The sequence below is a fragment of the Corvus moneduloides genome, chromosome 3 (genome assembly GCF_009650955.1).
Source record: "Corvus moneduloides isolate bCorMon1 chromosome 3, bCorMon1.pri, whole genome shotgun sequence".
Taxonomy (NCBI): Eukaryota; Metazoa; Chordata; class Aves; order Passeriformes; family Corvidae; genus Corvus; species Corvus moneduloides.
The window spans coordinates 57,725,912-57,748,392 of NC_045478.1; the positions used below are offsets into that span (position 1 = coordinate 57,725,912).

The 22,481-nt window shown below is 38.5% G+C and overlaps 1 protein-coding gene and 1 long non-coding RNA gene across 5 annotated transcripts in view; one reads left to right on the forward strand and one right to left on the reverse strand.

The window, feature by feature from the left end:
* The window catches only part of TMEM200A (transmembrane protein 200A), a 52,844-nt gene that overhangs the window by 22,716 nt on the left and 7,647 nt on the right, over positions 1-22,481 (forward strand). Inside the window, exon 1 of one of the 4 annotated variants that reach the window (XM_032101719.1) lies at positions 661-1,167. The exons of the other annotated variants lie outside the window; for them this stretch is intronic. The gene's annotated coding sequence lies outside the window, so the exon portion shown is untranslated. Of the gene's footprint in view, positions 1-660; positions 1,168-22,481 lie in introns of those variants that run through there. 4 annotated transcript variants of the gene reach the window in all.
* Positions 6,104-22,420, reverse strand: LOC116440690. Its single transcript, XR_004238733.1, has 3 exons — positions 22,409-22,420; positions 12,797-12,802; positions 6,104-6,295 (listed from the first exon to the last, which is right to left on the reverse strand). It is a non-coding gene; the product is annotated as an uncharacterized LOC116440690 (long non-coding RNA).

Sequence of the window (22,481 nt, forward strand, 5' to 3'; positions counted from 1 at the left end):
AGCAACAGCATCTCATCCAGCCAGCAAAGTACTGATTATGGCAAGAATGGCTGCAACTACAGGCAGCAAATCTCTGTCCTGTGTTCAAGAACATGGCTGCATTTCAACTCGAGGTTGATGCTTTGTCTGTCTTAATTTCTTTATTACAGGGGGAAGTTTTTTTAGCCTGTCTTCCGTTGTTGGGCTGGAGTTCTTTTTCCCCATCTCAGCAGATATCCTGAGACAGTGTAGACCACATGTCTGGTAATGCAGCTGTGAACTTTTATGGCAGCACAGCAGCAGATGCTCTGTATTTGAATTCATTTTCAGATCCTACTATTTTGATAAACAGTATTCAGGGAGTTTTCACTTTGTTGCCTAAGTGTTTTCCAATTTGACATTTATGGAGTGGAATGTTGAATTCTGAGACTATAGAAAATGATAAGTTATGATGGCTTTATCACCAACACAGATGAATTGAATAAGTGAACAATATGAAGATTTGTGCAAAAGTAACTATATTTCAAAAGTTCAGTGAGCACCAGGAAAACAAATGTTTTCAGAGACAGACATCTAATTTATTTCTAGGTTTTAGGGCTAATCCAAGATTATTGTATGGATACTTTCTTCCTATGAGTAAAAGCTTCATACTGAGCTTTTTGCTGCTTCTGTTTTCTTTTACTTTCTTATTTTATTTTTTTCTGGTCAGGTATACTTACTTTTACACTGCAGAGATCCTAATTTGTCATAGCACTTCCCACAGTTACATGTGTATGGAACAGCTTCTGGCTGAAGGAAATCAGCTATCTTGGGAACTGCAGAAGATTTCCTAGGAGGGAATGTAAGGAGTGCAGTATTCAGTCAGAGTCAGCATGAAGGATCTGGACCCATCTGTGGAAGATCTGCTTCATAGCTCAGGTGTTCCTGTTTAAGACATTTGGCTGTTAATATAACAGACATGAAGATTTAAGGAGTTACTTGATGGAGACATAATGGTGATGGAGATTTGACCACTCCCAGTTTTGCTTTCTGGAGCTGACATGAGACTTGCCATTGACTTTCAGTACCAGTCCATTAAGGCTACAAGAGATTTGGAGATCTGACCTTACTGTGGGATGAAGACAATTGGATTTGGCCTTGAGAAATTAAGTTTGCTGGACGTTCTGACATGCAGTAAAGAAATTTTGTGTATGTGTTTTTTAATTTTGGTTTCTTTTTTTCCCCCACTTTAATTTTTTCTCACAAATTTGTCTTCTAAATCTATTTATTTTCAGCTTTAAAAGATGGTTCATTTGGCTGCTGAATTTCTAACTGTGGCTTTTGACATGTGATCTTTGGAATTCATGGAAAGTTAATGGGGGTGGGTCTGTGAACAACTTCTAAGACACTTACAGAAGATGAGGAAAAAAGTTTGTATAAATTCTACAGGAGGTTGCACTGAAAATTTTTTAGGTTTCTACAAACATCAGATGTTTGAAAATCCCTGATTTAGGATATGAATATTTTACTTGGTGAACTACGGCTGCTAAGGCTTGCCCTCTTCTTTGCTTTTAGTCTTTCCTAGGCATTTTGACTGGAAACTGGAATTTGGTATTTGCCTTTTGGCTGGTGGCATCATGCAGTATTCTTGAAGACTTTTCCCAGAAGACATACATATTTTATTTTTCATTTCCAGTTTTGTGGCTGGCTGTTAGGACAGTGCAAATAGTTCTAAAGTGCTTTTAGCTTAAATATGTGTTATCTGTGTATTAAAGAGTAGTAATGGAGACAATGTACAGTAGAAATCAGTGCCTAATGTGAGTTTCAAATGCTAGGCTTCTGAGTACTCCTGAATTTGTTAACACATTTATTTCTATTTTCTATATTGCTTTATAATAAACCTCTTAAAAATAACAGTCTAATTGACCACATTAAAAAGAGAAACCTGCTGTACAAAAATGTTGGCAAATACACAAAGTTTAGAAAAAAATATGTGTGTCGTTTTTCTAGTTGCTCTCAGTTGTTCCTGCAACAAGTAAAACAAGGAGTAGAAAATATTTGAAAGTTTGGTTTTATTTTAATTAGCTGTGTTTAAATTCTAAACATGGATTCAAAGCTTCATCGAGGTGTTGGCCTTGCTGTGAGTTGGAAGATTCATGTGTAGGCCTGAGGATGCAGTGTAACCAGCTTCCTCTCCTGATGATGTATTTGTGACAATATGTGTGGTGGGGGGACTGAGGGAAACATGGGAGTTGTGGGATGGTGAATTTAGCCATGACCTTTCACCTATGATGAGCAATGGCATCTGTTGCTGCCATCTGTTCTGTTTCTTTGCTTATCTTCCTATGTGTGGTACCAGGCAGGGAGCCCTAAAAAGAGGACAAAGGGGTCACTTCAATGAAAGTATAATGAATGTTGCTCAGAAGTCCCCAGGCAGCAGTTGGAAGGATATGTGTGGTCTTTTGCCTGGCAGAGAGGAGGATGCAACAGGATAGTAAAAATGTGATTAATATCCTGCTAGGAAGTTCTCCTGACTGAGCTTCTATAAAGAGTAAGTACTGTGTTGTCTGACAAAATATTGTAGTGAAGATAAAGTTCAGAAACTCCATCACCCTTAGAGAATATCCATTTGGTGGAGCTTCCTGATTTAAAAGAGCGTTGCAGCTACTGTTTAAAAGTCGGTTCTTCATAAAACCCAGCAAGCAGGAATATGTAAAAGTTTTGGCAACCAAGAGTACATTTCAGTGAGAGAACAATGGGATATTTAAGGGAAAATAACTGGTCGTTGCAATAAACATCTTCAGCTTTTCTAATAAATCTACTCTATTTGGGCAGTGGCTTTTTAGCTCTTGGCAAGCTTGTAGGATGTTCTGTAGCAAAGACAAGAATTTGGAAAACCTCAGGGGGCAAGGCTGGCTGCAGTCTGTGACAGCTGGTAATGTATGAATCTAAAAATGGTCTGAGTATTGTTTGAAAGTTTCTTACAAGCAGCATAATTTGTGGAGATCAGAATCACATTTTATAAAAACATGTATTTTTTTAATCAGATGTATTTCAGTTCTATGTGAAGTGTTTCTTTCTTTTGATAGAAGTTGTGTGATTTATGACTCATTCTGTACCTGAAATATTTTGGTTAAAGAAATCACTTTTACGTGTAAAGCATTTCATTCCAACTCAGTATTGACAATAATATGAAAGAAGAGTTGCTGTAAAGTTTCTTTTCAGCGTGTTTTTATTTAACCATTGTCGAAAATTCTAAATAGGGTGGAGCTAAAATTGAGGATATACTACGGGTATATCAGAACAGCAGTTTTGCTAACTATATCTGTTTGCAGAAGATGCAGTACAGATTAAAAAACTCACGATCCCTGTATGGGCATGCATACCATTCAGCAGATGGGTTTGGCTAAAGTAATAAAAATTGAAAACAAAAGTTGAAACAACCAAAATATTTTTTGAGTGTTTGGAAAGTGAAACTTTATTTTCCCCTCACAAAAGGATGTATTTAGTCAAAATTTGCTCTGTAAAGTAACTTTCTAAACTGGTAATGACACACAGAAAAAAAATGTTGTTTGACCTAGAACTAGTTTTGCTTGCTTAAGATTTTGTTAAGAAAGCTAAAAGCTATTTATATTCACATCTAAACAATTCTCCATATTGTTCCATTTTTTCAGTCACTTCTGGGGTACTGAGCCTGGGCAACTAAAAATTCAGAAGGCTGAGTTAGTGCATAGGTTGCTGGATATTGTCTAGAAATAATATTTTATTTTGGAAAGCTAGCACTGTTAGAAAAATTTTCTTCTTGCATGCTACCTTTTCTCATTTTCTATGTGGTGTTCCTCACATTTGTGTAGCTTCCAAATTATGGTAGTGTGTGTGAAGGGAGTGCTTCAGAATATCCACACAATAATCTTTTAATTCACAGGTGAGGTTCTGTCCTTGTATAAGTCAGTGCAAATTTTGCAATTCATGTCAGTAATTAGGACTTCATGCAGCCATCTTGATTTTAGTGACTTAGCCATCATACCTGACTTACTATTTTTCAGTAATGTATCAGAATTGAGATTACATTCCATAAATGTGGAATGGTAAAACACTTTGGCAATGATGTGGGAAGTCTTGGAAAGCTTAAACAATTAGAAATTCAATGAAAAGACCTACCTTTGCTCCATGCTGAGAGGACACAAGTAAATTTATGTTCTCAAAATTCAAGAGATCTCATCGCCAGTGTAGTTATTTGGTATTCATAATACTATTTCTTGTGAGAGGAGCAACTTAATATCACAGATTCACAAATTCACAGAATATTCTAAGTTGGAAGGCACCCACAAGGATCATCGAGTCAAACTCTTAAGTAAATGGCCCATATCCTTTAATATCATTTTGTATTCCTTGCACATTTAAAACTTCCATAGAAGCCAGTCATAATTTTATATGCAGTTAAAAAAAGAAGGACCACAACTATAAATGTAGGTGATCTTTTTTTCTAGTTTAGTTTAAATAAATTACACTAAATGTAATCCCAACAGACATTTCCAGAACAAATTTTACTTGCCTTACTAATGCAAGGTTTTTGTTGAGAATTGGGCACCAATAAGAGTAGCATTTACTTTGCCATAAATCTTTGAAAAATCTTCTGATACACAGCAGGTAATTTCAGAGATAAAGAAAAGAGAAAAAGAGAGAGAAAAATTGTATCCATTTCTCTGCCTTCTATTTGGAGATAATTAAGTTCAGAGGTTCTGAAGGAACATTGACTATATTCCAGGATGGCCTCCACACCAGAAAATGAAATTAATCAGTCATTGCCATATTAAGTGAAAATGAATTAGTTGCAGACAAAACAATGTGTTTTCATTAGTCATGTCAAGATGCAAATGTGAAGATATATATCTTTGCATAAATGTTCACAGATAAACAATATAATTAAATTCACTATTGAAACAAGCTAATTAAATTTACTGCTGTTATGCAACAGATATTCTCTTAAGTATATGATATTTGGCTTACAAGAGTATGAAGTAGGTTCTTTATCTGTGTTTTGTCTATAATGATAGGAGAATTTAATTTTTGTTAATCTGGCATGCCTGGATCCAGGCAGTGACTCAGGAAGACATCTGTGTTTATTCTTAGCACAAACAGTCCATCTAAATCTCATGGCTGCAGGTTTTTCTTTTGTTTTAATAATGTTCCCCTGAGGAGTACGATATACAATCTGATCTCACAGTTTTGCAACTGTCCCTCAAGATGGTTCCAATAAGACCATTTTTGTCTAATGACTAGAACTGAAACAAAAGTTTTGCTTTACATATTTTCAAGGAATTTTACTAATTAGTGTCAAAGCAACCTTCACCGAGCATTTGCTTTAATTTCTGAAATATATCTAGTGACAGAAAACACTTAAAAATCACCCATTAACTAAAAATTATTCAGAATTCAGTTGATTTAGGGTTTTGCTATTGAATTGAGAGAATGCCAAGTAGGTAAGTGGTAGAGATGTACACAACCTGTTGTGCAGCAGTTGTGAACTCCTGCACTCCAGCTTGGAAAAGAACAATGGATCACAGCATGTCTGTCCCATAGAGATTACAGTCTAACATATACATCTTCAGATACTCTTCAGTCATAGAATCATAGAATTGTTTAGGTTGGAGAAGACCTTTAAGATCATCCAACCAACAGTCCAACTGTTAACATAAGTCTGCCAAGTCCACCAGTAAACCATGTCCTAAGTGCCACATCTTCACATCTTTTAAATACCTCCAGAGCTGGTAACTCAGCTGAGGCTACTACCCTGAGTAGTCTTGTTCCAATGTCTGACAACCCTCTTGGTGCAGAAGTTTTTCCTAATATCCAATGTAAACCTTCCCAGGTGCAACTTGAGGCCTTTTCCTCTCATTCTGCCACTAGTTACCAGGGAGAAGAGGCTGGTGCCCACCATGCTACAACCTTCTTTCAGGTAGTTGTAGAGAGTGATGAGGTCACCCCTGAGCCTCCTTTTCTCCAGGCTAAAATCCTCAGCTCCCTAAACCACTCCACATAAGACTGACTTGGGCTCTTCAGGCATCCATTCATGCTGCTTGACAGCAGCTGGGAGTAGAAGGCTCTGAGAAACAGGATTTAGAGTGGCAGTAAGAGAATTTCATAAGAGCTAGATGAATCCCTAGATTTTAGATTGGCTTTAAGAACAGCATTGAAGAGAGAATATTTTAAAAATAATCAAAGAAGCATCTTCACTCAATTGGGGAAGCCTTATGAGGGGTGGCTGAGGTCACTTGGTTTGTTCAGCCTGGAGAAGAGGAGACTGATGAGAGACCTCATTGTGGGCTTCAAAATCCTCATATGAGGGGAAGCAGAAGGGCAGGCACTGATCTCTTCCCTCTCAGGACCAGTGGCGGGACCCAGGGGAATGGCCTGAAGTTGTGCCAGGGGAGGTTTAGGTTGTGTATTAAGAAAAGATTTTTCACCCAGAGGATGGTTGGGTGCTGGAACAGGCTCCCCAGGGAAGTGGTCGCGGCACCAAGCCTGACAGAGTTCACAAAGAGTTTGGACAATGCTCTCATGCCCATGGTGTGACTCTTGGGGTGTCCGGTGTAGGGCCAGGAGCTGGACTCAATGATTCTTGCCAATGATTATTGGGTCTCTTCCAACTCAGGATGCGCTATGATTCTCTATTTGTAGAAGTTACTCTGAGTGTTGACACTATACGAAGCATAGGTTTCTTTTTGATTTTGTGTAGAGAAAGAACAAAATGTTTTCTGAGCAGTTGAATATTAAATGTAATATTGAAGTGATTCCTATGAAGAGGACTGTGGCGAGGGGCCAGCTTCAGTGTTTCAGCAAGGCAGACTGTTTAGGGATAAAAGTCTTACATAATTTGTTTACACTATTAATATGTTTATTTTCTGTTTGTATAAGCAAATCAGTCCTGAATGTGTGGTATATTCAGTAATGTAGCACTTGTGTAATCATTTGATGATCATTTGATGCTTAGTCCACAAATTAAATATGCAGCTGACAAGAGAGAGCTTTTGAATAAACTATTGCTGCTGCCTATATATGATAGTGATATGTTATAATAAATGTTTTCTGTGTAGATTTATATTATTCTTTTTTCCCCTCCACTGTAATTTTCTACAGGAAGGCTCTTCAAAAGTTCACAGGTGGGCTGTGAACTACAAGGAAGCATGTTTTCAAAGAGCAAAATTGAAAGACTTTATAATTAGATCCTTTCAGCAAAAGACTGGTAAATCTTTGATAGTAACTTTGCTAACACCTTCTGAGCTGATGGGCTTGTTTTTTATACACACTAACACACCTCCTTGCTATATAAAGCCTACTGTAATTTAAAGGAGGAACTACTGAATTTACACATCATTTAACATATTTTAAATCTGCTTTTTGTGTATGATTCAAGACCCCAAGCAGACTAGACTGTTGAAATAAAGAGTGAAAAATGCAAAGATTTTGTCCCAAAATAATGACAGGGTGATCCCTATAAACACATTAGGGAAGTGAACAGTATGACCTGTGTATTCTTGTTTGAAATGGATTTTCTTCTTTTTGCATCAACAAAAGCTGTTAGGCAGTAAAGTCCTATAAATCTACAGACAGCAAAGGTGGGAATTCATGAGCTAAAAGGTTGTCTGAAAGTCTAAAATCCAATTCTTTATAAAGCTGACATATGGGGAGAATAAAGCAGAAGTGAGGAAGGAACAGCTGCCTAGGGAAACAGTTATGACTTAATTACTTGGTGATTAGTAAATAGGAATTTGAAGACAGTGTTGTAGGGTCAGAGAAAAAGAGCCATGGCCCAGTTAACAGATTGAATCTGAGAAGATCTAATACTCAGATGCTTAAAGAGGAACCTTTTTGTAATTGTAGTTTCACACCCTAAGGGTAAAACTCTCAAAAACTCATAAGTAATTTGGGAACTCAATTTCCATTTTGAATGAAGATTCCCAGGTGATTTCTGAAAAAGGTTCTGAATCACTTTTCAAAATTTTGCCCTCAGCTTTTTTATGCATTAATTGTTCTGTAAGGAGGAAATGGATATTCAACTTTAAGAAGTGATTAAATTCTACCAGTGATAATCTCCTGATGTCATTTTTATAGCTATGTTCCTGAGCATGACTTTGTTGCAATATTGACTAAGAGTAGATTTTGGTATGCTGGGGTCTGGTTGTGATTTTAGAGTACGAAACATGAGTCAGTACTCTTTAGCTGAGAATAGCATCTCTTTCTTACCCCTTCCATGAGTTGGCACTGGATGGATGTAATGTACTTACTTTGTCCATGAAGTAAAAGGTTCTTAACAACTGAGCTGTAATACAACCACATGTGCTCTCAAAAGAAAAGGATAAGAATGAAGATGTTGTGAAGAATATATGCCTATTGCAGCCTATACAAATCTAAATCTGTAAATCCTTTGTCAAAACACAGGCGGGGTTCCTGTCTGCCCTCCCTTTGCCTTGTTCTTACTGCCCCTGTTCCTTTTACAGCAACAGGTTTCTGTGATAACAGTTTCAGTGAAGTACACAAAGCTGATGTGGGGCATATGGTTAATCAGTGGTAAATCAGGGATGCAAATTGTGAACAGCACTCATTGTGAAGGAAGGGGAATGGATAAACGTATCCTGCACTGCAGAAAATCAGAACAGGATTGGATTAATCAGCACAGCATGTATTAGGAGGCCAGAGCATGCCCTATTCATTTGAATTTCAGCATGTCACAGCTCTCGAAGCCAGAGTGTCTGTAATTAAATCAAAAAATCAATGTTAATGCTCAGCTGGGACACACAGCTCAAATCAGAAGATAATCAGGAAGTGCTGGAAAATTGAAGGTTTCATACAAATATTCTGTGGGCTGTACTGCACTTCATCAGTGTCCTTCAGTACTGTTTTTTCAGAACAAGTGCTACATGGTGATGTGATGCAATTAAAGCTGTTTGACACTTACCGAGGACAGGTGTCACTATACTTATTTATGAGTGTAACAATGGTGGAATAGAATAGAATAGAATAGAGAAGGAGTATGGTGCTGTGTAATGCATGAATTGTTGTATTATGCATGGATTGCACGTTTCAAGCTAGAAAAAATGGCACATTTTTTCAGCTCAGCTTCTGGCCAACTCTCAGAGCTTGCAGGACTTGTGGCTTTTAGAGTGGCATGGATGTCCCAGCAGCTCTGAAAGCAGTTTTTGTGACACCATGGTCCTGCTTTAGGAGTTGCATGATCTATATCATACCTCAGATGAAAAGAAAATTAAAATCTTGTAGATACTGATCCTCTGTGAGCAGTATCACATGGGGTATTTATGGCACCAGGAGATGATGATGATGTCATTGACATCTGTTAATGATTAATGACCTGTTGGAGAGAGTCCAGAGGAGGCTGAAAAGATGGTCAGAGGGTTGGAGCACCTCTCCAATGAATGCAGGCTGAGAGAAGAGAAGGCTCTGGGGAGACCTTATAGCACCTTCCAGTACCTGAACGGCGCCTACAGAAGAGCAGGAAAGGGACTTTTTATAAGGGCGTGTAGTGATAGGCCAAGGGGAAATTGCTTTAAACTGAAAGGATAAGTTTAGATTAGATATAAGGAAGAAATTATTCACTTTGAGGGTGGTGAGGCACTGGAACTGGTTGTTCAGAGAAGTTATAGATTCACCATCCCTGGAAGTGTTCAAGGCCAAGTTGGATGGGGCTTTAAGCACCCTGATCTACTGGAAAGTCTCCCTAAACACAGCAAGGGGGTTGGAACTAGAAGATCTTTAAGGTCCCTTCAACCCAAAATGTTCTGTGAATCTTTGGTGATAACAAAAATACTCTTTACTCATATTTCTATAATGATTTCAATGTAAGTGAAAATATTCTATCAAGAAAGTTTCTTCATGCAAGGGAATCTTCTTTGGGAAGACCTAAGAGCTGGAGAAGCAGTGATTTCTTCCAGGCTGGTTTAGGGATCGGTCTCACTAGTGCCAGAGCAAGCTGACACATCTGGGTTTGTCTTCTAAGGTCCTGGCTCCATATAATTTGCCCACACAAACTTCCTGCAATATGGGTACATTTTTTTGCTGCTCAGATGGGGATTTTTCAGGCTAGATTTCTTGATCTACATGTTGATTATGAACTGAAAAGTTAGGAAGAGTGCACCGCAGCTGGGTTTGTGTTTGGAGACTTAAGTCAGCTTAAATAAAGCAGTTCCTAGTATTGTCTCCCTTCTTTCAGCATGTCTGGCAGGGATGAGCTGTATATTGTGCTCCTGTTATGGCAGAGGCATGGATTCCCATTGCATGGGAAGCCATCAAGGTCCATATTGTCACTGGCTGTTCCTAGGATGGGGAAGGCTCCTTCTGTCTGAGTGGCACAAGGCTGCTAAATGTCAGTAAGCGTGTAATAGAGGTCTACTATACAAGCATCTTTCCATAGCTTGGAAAATGTGACTTGGAACTGTATGGAGATGGACTGTCCACATGAAAAATCTAGACACAGCTTTTAGTCAATCTGAAGTGCTGGGGGTGTTCATGATTGCAATTTGCAGCAGGATCCTTGAAAGATCCTGAATAAAACATTGCAACAAATAGACATTTGCCAATATTAATAACAACAACAAAAATACCAAATGATCTGTGCTGTTTTCTGACAGTACAGAAATTATATTTCAAATTATGTGGTTGGCATCTTCTGAATTTAGCTTTCAGTGGCTACAGCAGAGATGTGAGTGCCCTCTGTTGTGACCCATTCTTTCACCCACTCATCAACTCAGCTGTGAAAAATTGCCAAAGGCTTGTGTTGAACCTTTCTCAAATTCACAGTTGTTTGACAGGCAGAAGCATCAGAGTTGGCAGGAATCTGGAATGCTCTCAATTGGGATGTGCCTCTCTGAGAACCACACCCTGGGATGTCGAGGCAGCCTGAGAAGCCGCATGCATGTGTTTCAGGGCAGTGCAGGCACTGGTGCCTGGTGGTGTGTCTGAGGCTGGGGGGCTTATGATCCACTGTCTGATGGCGGCTGTGCTAGCTGGCTGTACTGAATGAGCATAGAGCAATCCATGACTTCAGAGAGGACTGCAGCAAGGCTTCTTGCTCCTTGCTGGTGTCTTAGTGATGCCCTAGGATAAAGAAAACTAAACAGTAAATTAGAAGCCTAAATGAGAAGTCCAAATGAAGCACCTGTGAAGTGATTATTTTGGCCTCTGGGCAGGTGATGGTTGATGCTTTCTATAGAGGAAGAACAGTGATGTGATGTGAAAGGAAAAGGAGAATCTTGTTCTGTAAAATCTTGTCCTCCAGCTGAACCTGGAGGATGTGATCAGCTGCCAAATCTGCCAGAAGCTGCAAGTGTATCTGACTAGTTAACTCCCACAGACCTTACATATTTCCTACAAATCAAACAGTTCTCATAACCAGATGCTTTTTTTACTTTTCCTTTTGATTTTATTATCATCTGTCATGTTTTTTCATTGCTTGCATAGGTATCTTTGTTGGTTTGATTTTTCCTTGCTTCCTAGTATGTTTGCATTTGTTATCTTAATTTTTTGGCGTTTGCCTTGGTTTAATTACATTCTATCTATCTCTGACGTTCCAGGCTGTTCGCGCATAGTTGCATGATCTGGTTCATCTTTCTGCATGCTTCTCTACCTCTTTATTCACTTTGTGTGGTCCTCAATGTTAGCAGCTCTATCAGCCACTATTTCAGGCTCAGTTCATGAGCTCAGTTGTACAGAACTTTTTCCTTTTGATATTTGCTCTGCTAATTCTTGGGCACAGTTTCAGAAAAAAATAACAGCTGTGCTTTTACTTTATCAGGTGTCTGGCTTATTGAAGCCTTACTGCACTTTCATTGCCATGAACAAGTAGTAATTACTTGATTCACATTTTAGTCACATAATGAACTCTTATATAAACATATACATATACACACTAATCCAGCTGTCTAACCCATTTACTTTACCCATGGTTTTCTGGGAAGCATCTTTTCTGCAGAATCAAAGCCCTTGAGGCTTTCATAAGGAAGTGAAAGAGATTAGTCCCTGTCTTCAGAATCAGCACGTTATGACAGTATCTCACAAAGCTGGACACTGGTTACACTTCAGGCATGCTCTGGCTGGACTAATGCAGACAGTCCCAACTGTTCCATAATGTCTGTTGTATTTTAATGCTGCCTCTTACTCCATACTTACATTAGCATTGCTGTCGTATTTCCTCTAGGAAAAGCATGCACTGAGTTGTGACCTTTGAACGCAACTGTGAGAAAAGAGGAGTCATAAATAAAGATTTTTTTTAAAGTGCTCTGTATATTTTCTGTGAATTTTAGTGAATGCTTTCAAATATGCACAGATAATTTTAGTGTTGTTTTTACTTGTTGCTTTAACTGTCTAAATGAATCCATTTGAAGTAATTTGCCACACGTTGCTAGCCTTCTACAGAAAAAGTAATTAACTGGTAACATTGTATTTCACTCTTCCTCCTACACTCTGAACTGAAAACTTTATGGTGAACTGCTGACAGCTTCCTGTAACTACACTTTCAGCTTAATCTCCCTCTCCCAATTTCTTCATCCTGCTTTTCTTGCACAGAGCTGGTAGTTTTGCAGTAGTTTCTTAAAAGAAAAAAGAGTAACCCATACTGTATCTGTTGTCATTCAGTGCTCTGCTGAGTTTACTGACCCTTACTGTATTTTCTCCTCAGCAATGCATTCAGAAATTTGGCTGTTTAGACATACCAGACTGACTGATAGCTACAAATGCTCTGTGATTATCTGAGAAGATTCTAAAGCCAGAAATGTAAATTTTACACTAACTGGAAAAACTTGACTATATTTTCTGTCTTCTGGACTTCTAACTTCTTGTTGGAATCATCTCTTAGTTGTTTATGCTGTCTATATTTGTATCACAGATCAACAGTTTTTAACAAGGTGCCTCAAATAATTGTGGTTATGCATTCATGTTAGTTTAAATGTGCCTAACTTGTAAGTGCTTGATTCTGAGCATTATGCTGGCTTTGTGTAAGTCAGGAGAATATTCATTAAAGTAAACTGATATTTATCTCTTTAATTAACAATGACTATATCCCGGCTAAATCAAAGTAAGTAAAATATTAATGGCATGAGGGGACATAGCAATAATGTAAATGAGGACCTTGAAGAGCAAAAAAATTACTGCAAGGCTTTGTGAAGAAATTGCAACTTACAATACATGCTAATAATAGTTTGCATTTCCTCCTAAATTAAGCTGTTACTTAGTATCACTCAGTGTTGACATCTGTCATGATCACAGGAGCGAACTGAGATCATGTTTTAAATTGCATGGGCAATTACAGGGTAGGTCAAATGTGTTAAAACATGGATATATAGACTTCACAAATGGAGGGCACTGCAAATGCACAGCACACCAGATAAGCCAGCATGCTATCAGCAATGCATCTATTAACAGGTCTTTAACTAGGACACCACGTTTTAGCTAGCACTACTATATGCTAGAAATATTCTAATTTTCCTGAGGCCTGGCAGCCTGCTGTTCCACAAGCTCTGTGTTAGGAACTCAATCTAACTGGAACAACTGGAGGGAGATGGTTTTCTGCAAAATAGCAGAATGGGCATATACTGATTCCTAGATGTAAAATGAAGTGAGAGCAACTCTGCCATATTTCAGAGGACTCGGTCCTGTGGACAAACTGTATATTTGAAATGTAGGGCAGCAGTATGGAATGTAGCTGTCTGAGGTGAGGGAGGCAGACCTTTTAAGGATCACAAGTTGCTGGATGTGAAGTCCCCTGTGTGAGCAACACCTGGACATTCTGGAAGCAAGTAGAAGCAAGGAGGTAGCAGTTATTCTGCTCAGTTTAGCTGGCCTTTCTTCATGTACTACCAAGGAATTGTTTGACTTTAACCCCCAATAATGTTCACAGATTGTTGATGGTAAAAGAAAAAAGGGATTTACTGTGCAAGTCATGTATCTTGTATAAGTGAATTCTGCTACCAAAGCTTAAGATGCAGTTCCATAAATTTGGCCCACAGTATTTCAGCATGTCTTTCTCTTTGTGTCTCACTACTCATAGGTTACTTTGCTCCCAGTGGGTTCCTCCTGTTCCTCCTTAGTTTAGGGTACTACAAAGAGATTGGTTATTGTAATGCAAGTGATAATGGAGCTGATTACAAGTACAGAAGAAATTGTTTGTGATGGATAATCTGCATAACAGAAATGCCTTCATATTGACGTTTCTGTTTTTTTACACGTGTAAAATACTAATCTACGTCTTGAAACTTTCTGCTCTTATGTGTACTTTGTAACTTGTATTTACCCATCAACAGGCTGAGTATCAGTGTGGATGCTTACAGGTTCTACTGATGCCCCCATGTGGATGTCTGGCAGGATCATTCTAGTCTGCAGTTGAAGACATAATTGAGGTTTACTGTTAATTTAATAATAATTTATTCCTCTGTCATCCATAAATAGGCAAAAAAGTTTGACTGTGTGGGATACTAGAAGTATTTTTGAACTATGCTTACCATTCTCTATGAAATAGTGCTTGACTATCCCTTTTCTGCATCTAGCATTTGAAACTATTGTTGACATACTGGAAATAGCATCATACTAACCAGTTTGCTTATTTTTGTGGGATTCTTGAGACCCAAGAAAATTTTCATTCCATTATTAATGTCCTAATAATAGCTGTGATATAGTGATTGCCTAATTGGTGTGCTAGCATAGAATAACCTAAACCTCGTACACTGATTTTTCTGCCCCTGTGAACGAATATAATGGTGCTGTAACTAGGAGTCCACCTGTACCTCTGAATCACCAAAAATTAGTGTTAAGATGCTGGAACTGTCTTTAAATGTGACAGCTCAGGTACTGTGGCCTTGCTAGCTATAACAACAATAACCTTAGGAGGGGCTGATTTTTGTTGCCACTTGGCAGAGCAGATTAACTTGCATGAAGGCTCAGTGTAAAAGACATCCTAACGCTGACCTGTGTTTTCAGAAGAGATTTCAGAAGGAAATGACAGACAAGGTAAGTGTAATGATAGCTTAGGGCCACAGTTGTGCCATGGCAAATGCTCCTCTTGGCCATATAAACACTCACACCTTGTGGCTGGGGTGCTCAGGGAGCCCAAATTTCAGTTCTTCTTCTAAAGACCCCCTTGCATGGACTTCACTAATGACATGGAAGATAGTCTCCTGCTGGTGGAGGGGCCTGGCACTAGGGACACCTCAATTCCCAAACAAGTATCTTGGCCACTAATTTAAAATTACATTGCCAGGCTTAATGGACAAGTAGCAGTGCTACGTCTGTGGCTTTCATAGTTACTTTTTGGTCTTAGGTCCTTGGTCCTTAAGTTCTGTTAAGTTGGGCACTTAACATGACTTCTGTACCTCTATCACGCACTGAGATCTTCTGATAAAACTACACGGTGTAGATACCTAAGTACTCTTCAGAGTTAGACTCTTTTATGTTTAAAAAATTGGTCCTAGGTGTCTTTTGACAATAAACACAGCATGCTATCTCCTGCTCCTTTGAGTTTGCATGTTTTATAGAGCAGGAGTATTTTCTAGGTCAGGGGGAAAGTGTTGCTCACACATCTTAGCTGTGGAGCAAATAGATTTTATTTCATATCTAATATGGGTATTATTTAAGCCTTCTGTGAAATACCTACTTGATTTTGTACCTGGTACTATTTGATCTTATAGTCACTGAACTTGTATGCAGTGGGAAATTACAGTTGTTAGAACCTGCAAATTAACTTGATTAACTGAGCATGTAGTGCAGATAAGGACATTTGTTTGGTCTTTGGTCTTGAGAGCTGCTTGCATCCTACATTAGGTGTGTGTCCAGGCTGGAGATTTTGCCTCTGATGAAATCAGAGTAACATATTGCTACTTAAGCTGGATGATATGTGAGTATAAGTGGTAGCCAGGGCACCCCAGCATTGCTGTGCTTTTACCTCCACACCAAGTGTCTGTCACTGTCTTATTCAAAGTTTTGTGTGTAAGAATTGAAGAACCAACAATCCTAGTTCTTGAAAATGAAGGTATTTCCTAACATTTCCAATCTTGTTTCATGTTTGTTTTTTATTAGGAAACTGAGTTTATCTGGCATGTTGAGCCCTGGAGTGTTTAGTCATGCCTTTCCTTTGCAGTAGATGACAGAGAACATATATTTTACTCTGGTTGTACAGATTCAGTCTTTCAGAAACAATAGAGATCTTTATAACATTTATTTCATGACTTGTGGTTGATAACTGGTCTATACTCTGATTTGCATTGTGTGAGCTTGCTTCAGAATTTAGATTACTTCTGTGCATTTTGGATTTCAGTTGTAGGGTTGAAAGTCTATAGTATTATCTCAAAATTTTCACTTTCTTCTAAAAGAAGCTCCTTTTTATAATTGGTAATGTCTAAAAAATAAAAACTAAAAAACCACCCCAAACTAAAATAAATGCATAAATATCCACATGCTTCTTTTACACGTTTTAAATTATATTGTGCTTATAAAGTGATTATTTTCAATAAAATTATTTACTTTCAGTTGATACTGAAAGTGACAGATTGCATGGCATAAAAGGTTTAAAATAGTCTACTTCTCTCACCTGTAGACATATATAAAGCAGCATGTTTTCTGTTTACTGAACATGAACACTAATAACCTGAATGGACAAAAGTATCTAAAATAATTATAAGTATTTGGCTAAATAGCCAATATCTGCTTCCATTTGTAGTACCTATTTTTGCTAGAAAATGGGTTTACACAAACTAAAGTGCTAAAATAGCTTGGGAACAGATTTTGTCACTTCAGTCATTAAGGGCAGTTATCACCTTGCTCAGTTTAGGCTAAAAAAACCCTAGTTGTTTATCAGTAGAAAAACTCTGACAAACTGGATAATGAAAGCAAATAAAAGCAACAGTAAAGCCTCATTATCCAGCTTTTATTTTCCTGTGTGCGTATTCTGTGGATATTTTTTCTTCTAGGAAGAAAATTCAAAAACTCTATTAATCAATTGCATTTTGAACAACTTTTCTTTAAATCTTGTAAAGCTACTTGCCATTTTTGTTTCTCTGTCTTTTTTTAGCTCCTTGTTGCTTTTTGCTGTAGTTCTGTAATAGATTTTAGAACAAGATGTGATGTATCTGTGCATAGGAAGTGGAAATTTTTGTGCATAAGTAAAGAATTTATAGGTTCACACTTCCAAAAACAAGTTACAGCTCTAAATTTGCTGATAATTTAATACAGTGGATACAGAGGTTATGTAAGCATTCCACAAATAAGTACATCCAGTGCCTGAGATCTGGGGTTTCTTTAGTCCATCATCTAGGACTTTAATTAAGATAGTACAGCTAGAGGGAGATGGACAGCTGGGAATTCAGCTGGGAATTCAGGACATCGGACATGGCAGTGGTGAGGCAGGTGGGTTTACGCTGTGTGAGACAGGTGTTTTGTGACCTGAGAATTGTTTGGTTCACCGTATAATGACTGGAAAGCTGTTCTAGACATAGGATACCTGGCAGCAACCTTATGTTTTGTGAGTTTTACATAGGTAAAATCCACAAATTTCTCTATACTCACACCTGATCTACTGCAGTGTGCCAGCAGACATAGTTGAGGATGGAACAAATTTAAAAGTGAGTTCAACTGGGCCAGGCAAAAGCTGGCAGACCAAATCTAGGCCAAGTCATACAGCAACATCTTGAAAACAAAATACAGAAACTCAGGTTCCTTCTTTCCCTCTTTGATGTGTGTTCTGTGCCTTTGTGAGTAGCTAACGAGCTCTGTGTAATGCTGCCAATATTGAATGTTGCTGATTTTGCACAGAATTACTGTATATGAAAGGATCAGGCTGGAGGAGAAATAATAGCAAAGAGGATAAGCAGCTCAGGCATTCTTCTTTATGCAGTATTGCTGGGTGTTCACCTTACATTTGACCTTGGCATAATAGTTGGAATGATTAATGTACGTGGCAGATATGGTAAGTGATGAAGTAATTCAAAAGGGATTTTTTTCACTGTGATTTAAAGTATGGAGTCACAGCACTCCCCAAATCTGTGTAACAGGCATCCTCACTTACCCTACAATTATATTTATCAGTATTTCGAAGTTTGCAATTTTTAAAGTTCAAATTCCCTAGTTATTGGTTTATTATTTCAAGTTAGTTTAGAGCCAAATAAAAGCCCAGGTGGTTTAAAAAAAAAGGAGTTTCACATTAATAAAGTGTGAAGAAAGATGTTTGCAGACTGGAGCAAGTTCAGCATGGGGCCCCAGGGAGGCCAGGACCTGAAACTTTCTCCTGAGAACAGGCTGAGCTGAGAGGGGGCGGATTCGGCCCTGGAGAAGAGGCGGCTCTGGGAGGACCAAGCAACAACCCCCAGTACCCTACAGAGGGGTGATCAAGAAGCCAGAGCCAAGCAGATGGTGTTAGGACATGGGACAATGAAACACACAAGAGGTGCAAACTGGATAAAGGAAGGAACCTTCTCCCCCTGAGGCAGAGAAAAAGGGTTCCAAAGGACCAAAGGAGAGGGTTGTATTAATACCAACACAAACTGAATCGCTGTAAAGGTTTGGGTATTGATCAGTTGTATCTTTGTAAGTAACTTCTGGTCCTTGTACAGTTGAGAAAATTACTTAATAGTAGTTAAGTATAACTTTATTAGACTAGTTTGGTGGTTTGGTATGGGATTTTTTTCTTTTGATTGGCATTTTATTTCTTTCCCTCCAAATAATAGTGGAGGGTCAAGTCTTTCTTTTTGTAATTGCTGTGATTTGGTGTAATTTTATAACCTTTCCACTGAGTTGTTATGCAGACACTTAGTCTGCATACATAACAGCTTGAGGAAAGCTAGGTTAGGAAGTTAGGTTACTCACAGGCATACTTATACTTTCCTTGCTGTGCTTTAATACAAGGCAGTGGACTGTCATAATGATCATGATTGGGAGTGCCATGGTCCAGATTTACTAATGAAACAGAATGAATTTGAGTCCAAATAGAGGTTTGATATATCCACTGTGGATTCAACGTCTCTCCTTCAAATACCTGCCACAACTGAAATTTGCATCAAAGTCACTTTGATAGAGAGGTACATCTTTTCATGTGTTTCAAAATGGCACAGTATAGTTATAGAAATATGTATAAAAATGAGATCTCATAACTCTCATTAAAGCCTGGACTTGTTTTTTAAAAATTCATTTTCCTTTCTTAGTTTGTTTGAGTTCCCAAATTTGTAGAGTAGAACAATGAGAAGATTCTGATGTGCCATGCCTAGTTGTCTTTCACAGATTCTGCAGAGGTAACTGCTGGGCCCCCGCGGTCTTGCTTCAACCAGTGCAGTGCAGATTTGAAAACCACTGCCAGATCTAGATTTTTAAAATAACTGGATCACTGTCAGACTTCAGATTTCCTGTCAGATGTGTCCTTAATAGCAAGCTTTTATTTTTCAGTTATGATTACAAAGATTTTAGTTTAATATGGTACTATTGTAAAGCCAATACAGTCTGTTTGATACAGCTGCATGGTCTACCAACATCTAGGGAACTTCATCTTTTAATGTCTGCAGTGGACTTTCTGCCTACTGCTGCCCCTTGGACACCCTGGTGCTCTTGCCTTGCCTGACCTGTGGGCAGCTTGCCGTTGGTTTTTTGTGCTGTGGAACTGCTTGCATGATTTGGCCTGCCTACCACAAGCTGATGGGCAACCAGAAGTTAAAAGGGCGTGATTAGTCCCTAAGTTTATCCCTTCACAGCCTAGAAGAGACACCATTAAAGGGAATTTGAATCCAAAGGGGTTGAATTCAGCTGGAAATTTCAAAGCTTTAATGTTTTAAATGTCACATCCTTGTCTTTTGCTGGCATGACTTTGAAATATCAGCTGAAGTCACGGAGATTTTTTTTGACATGATTTCTTCTCACCTATTGTCAGTTAATGTGCACTTAAAATACCCCATAAACATGAATGCAAAAGATGACTTTTGCTTGCTTGCTTTGTCTTTTAATCTGTTCAGCCAGGTCATGTTTTGATGAATGGGTAAGAGGAGGGAAAAGCATCATAAGATGGTCCCGCTTGTGTGCTGGGCAGTTGGAGGGGGCTGTTTGTTAAACTCTGCTAAATAAAAAACTACTGCTAAATAAAAATGTAATTTGAGATGGTTTTCTTTGCTTCTTGTGGGACTACTGTCTGTTTGGCTATTGCTGTACTATCTCTACCAGAATGATTAATCCCTCTGGGCCTATAAAGTTGGATATTTTTACCCTTGGAATAGAATAGATTGTACCGGATGACAACCTTTATGCACAGATAGCATATTGACATGTATACGTTGTTCATCAAGAAAAAGTATAGATGTGTTAAATACAGCTGAATATTGATTTGTTTACTCAGTTATGTCATAATTTCTCTTATGATTTTGTCATTTGCATTCTTGATTATGAGAAATATTTTATGAGTAAACAGTCTGTCACCTCCTTCATTTCTGGGACTTTAGGTTTATCAAAGGTGAAAGAAACTTTCCATGATATTAAAATTTGTGTTCTTGTTAAAATTTGAAATTTAGTCCCTTAAATGATAACAAATCATTTATTTATCATTAGTTGGGAAATAAATTTCCTAATAAGCTGAAATAGTCGGATAGGAAATGCTACAGTAATAGAAATCAGATTCTGTCACACACTACTTCTTATTGCAGTAACGTTTAATTTTTTGCTGATACACAAGAACTAAACTTTTCAGAAAACTTTACATAAACTACAGGGAAATAGCATGTACAGTTCTGATAATTTCACATAATTTTCAGTCATTTTTCAAAGAATAAATGAGAAAAAAAGAAATATTTATGCAAGTGAGGTTGTCATGCAAAGATTTTAAGTAGTAAGAGACACTGAAATGTATCTGGAATAAGACATTAGGAAAAAAGATAGTGGTAATCTTTAGTTTGCTTCCCATCTTTGCTGGGAAGAATTTAAAATTAAGTGTAAGATCTCTGTATAATTCAAATTATTATGCATGTATTCAAAAGAATAATTTGTAGGTAGAAGTAATAACTTACATAGTACCAAAATAGTTGAACAAATTAGATAAGGCATTAGATTTCAGGCATTTAAAGTAGAAGCCTCAAGCTTTAAAGCTTACTGCAAGTTGAGTTGATAATAGTTGCTGAGAGATTAATTAGATTTTTAATAGTTAGACAATCTCTGAAAAAAAAGTTACTTGGCAGCAGTACAGTTGTGGTGAAGCTAGTCATTAGGCAGGAAAGATGGGTATTAAGGTGGTGGTCTCTTAGGTCAAAGAGAGAAATAAATAGTAGGGGAGTGAGGAGAAGTTAGTTGGAGCTGCTAGAACATGCCATGAAATCCATTGCAGCCAGTTGCTCTGTGCTCTGCAGCTACTCTAGCAAGTCCCCAGGTCAGCTGCCTCCTGCCTCTCTCTTCCTTTGTCTAGGCTGGCAGGAATGTCTGTAAGTCAGTCATATGTCTGTCAAGTCAAGTGATAGATGAGTAATGGTAATGGCATAAATACACCCTATTTGTGTCCCATCATCAGTGATAGCCTGATGTCCTGGTAGAAGAGAAGGATTCTCATCCACCTGTGTTAAACTACAGTTTGTCTATGATAATTTACCTAGGCCTTACCTCTGTGTCAGAGGGTGAATCTACCATTTCTTTGCTGATTGAATTGTTTGACTTTCTGACTTTTTTAGGAAAATATCTCATATTTTGCTTGGCAAATGCAAGTCTCATGGTTACTCACAGCATACTGTTTTGTGAAAGCTGTTTTTACCCTCGTTTCCAAGTTTCCTTTGTGACGGCTTTTCCTTGAGCATCTGAACAACCTTTTCCCATGTGGAGAGGTGATAAAGGAGAATCCATTCCAGCCTCTCTGGCATCCTTGGCCTGTGTAGCCAGTGTAATATAAGGAAAAAGCCAATGTCACTCCACATCCCAGCATGACACTTGTTATATCATTACCCATTTTGTGTCATGTCTGCAAACTTCCTGCTTTAATTTATTTCTCTGGCCCTGCTGTTCTCTGCTTAGATGGGCAGCAGCCCCTCTCACGGCTCCTTACCTACACATACTTTTGCAGATGTTACTGTATTGGGTTTGTGTGGCAAATTTTGGTAGTGGGGGGCTACAGGGGTGGTTTCTGCGGGAAGCCTCTGGAAACTTCCCCTTTGTCCAATAGCCATGCCAGTCGGCTCCAAGATGGACACGCCACTGGCCAATGCTGAGCCCATGAGCAATGGTGGTAGCACCTCTGGGATGACAGATTTAGGAAGGAAGAAAAAAAAAGGCAACTGCAGCCAGAGGACTGAGAATATGTGAGACGAAAAGCCCTGCAGACCCAAAGATGAGTGAAGGAGGAGGGGGAGGAGGTGCTTCAGGTGCCAGAGGAGAGATTCCCCTGCATCCTGTGAAGACCACAGCGAGTCAGGATGTTCCCCTGCAGCGCATGGAGGTCCACAGGGCAGCAGAGATCCACCTGATGCAGGTGGATACCCAAAGGAGGCTGTGACCCTGTGGGAAGTCCATGCTGG